This window comes from Frankliniella occidentalis, unplaced genomic scaffold (genome assembly GCF_000697945.3).
Source record: "Frankliniella occidentalis isolate FOCC.00 unplaced genomic scaffold, Focc_3.1 Scaffold106, whole genome shotgun sequence".
Lineage (NCBI taxonomy): Eukaryota > Metazoa > Arthropoda > Insecta > Thysanoptera > Thripidae > Frankliniella > Frankliniella occidentalis.
The window spans coordinates 808,740-810,328 of NW_026267235.1; the positions used below are offsets into that span (position 1 = coordinate 808,740).

General features: G+C 53.1%; 1 protein-coding gene across 15 annotated transcripts in view; it reads left to right on the forward strand.

The window, feature by feature from the left end:
- LOC113217386 (tensin-1) overlaps nt 1–1,589 on the forward strand; it is a 283,044-nt gene that overhangs the window by 272,632 nt on the left and 8,823 nt on the right. The window lies entirely within an intron of this gene.

Genomic DNA, 1,589 nt, shown 5'->3' on the forward strand with positions numbered 1-1,589 from the left:
CATAAATGGACCTAACCTAACCCCCGCGCGCCCAAGGGGCTCTTTTAGTGGCCATTTTGCGTGTTTCGGGCCAAGAGCCGACCCGGGCTGCAGCGCGTCGAGGAGGTGGACTTGACCCGACCTGAACGCGTGCAATACGGGAGACCAAGACTCGGGAAGCTGGTGACCGAGGTTTGAACTGTCCGTTGGCAAGTGGAGCGGACAGCCGAGTGGCGAGCGCACTTTGGTGTGGTCCGGAGACCGTCGGCCCGGGGATCGAATCCTGTTGGGGGTGAACTTTTTTTCGGTGCCTGCTGAGTAGGTGGTGAAGTCGACTTCCTTACCTTGCTGCAGACCTAGTCGGATTCACACGAACGTTGTGTCAGAAGTGTCAATTTTCTTAAAGAAAAACTTAAATAAATCAAGGGGATTCGATCCCCAGGCCGACGGTGTCCGGACCACACACCAGCGCGCTCGCCACCCAGTGAGAAATGAAATGTCGAAAACACATCGATTGGATATCGATCTACTGGTGTCGATCCAAAATCGATTATCGTGTCATTTCGATGCTGAGGTGGTCACTGGATCGACACTTTACCGACAAAGTTGCAGACGTCGTTTAGACGTCGTTTAGATATCAGACATGGTCAGTATAACTTACTCGGCCGTGTAACATGAGATAGTCTTTGGGAAAGCGCGTGCTGATGCGCGGCATAGCACACAGTTACATCCAAAAATGGTAGGGTGACGTGAAATCACCCTGAAGAGAAGAGAACAGCACGCGGGGTGTAGATCAAGCAGTACTGAAGGTCAGCAGCGCGAGAGAAACAAATTTGAACGTTATAAACTAAAGTAATTCGTAAATTTGTGGAAAAATTAGTCCGGAGTATAGCGTTAGCCTTGTTTGTACGAAAGTACCATCTTTTTACGAGACCGATCATGTCGAAAACTATGACGGGCGAGTAGAACCCATTGGTAAACAGTCTAGAAATACCGCGCCATCTATGAGCAGAGGCTGGATTTATAAGTTGATGTCGAAACGATATCGAAATGATAACGGAACAATCTACCGCTTCCGTTTATTGAGCTTAATACAAATCGCCCATTTCTGTTCGCGGGAGGAGGAGTAACAACAAAAGCATGCCCGCACGTGCCCCGCGGTGGGCCCGCGACGGCCAGGAAGATTTCGCGAGGACCACAACCGTGACCTACCTTGACGCCAGGACTTTGCGAATAATTCTCAACCTCGCGACCTCGCTCGCGACGCACCGCCCCACGACCTCGCTCGCGACGCACCGCCCCACGACCTCGCGAATCACCCCCGTGAACTCTCGTGTCAACCCCTGACCATGCGAGTCACCCTCGCAGGACTGCGAGGACACCGCGGCCCACTGGCGAGCCCGCGAGGGTGCAGAAGGACTACCCCCGCAATACCGCAAGGACCCCGCGGGACAAACCGCGAACTCACGAGGACCCCACGGACGACTCCGCGATTTCGCTAGGAGTGGACTGTCTGACGACATCATAACGAGGTCGTTTCGATATCGCTCAAACATTCATTTCGGACTGGGGTGGTTTCTTTTAAAGAGCGATGAGTTTCCGACGCTGAG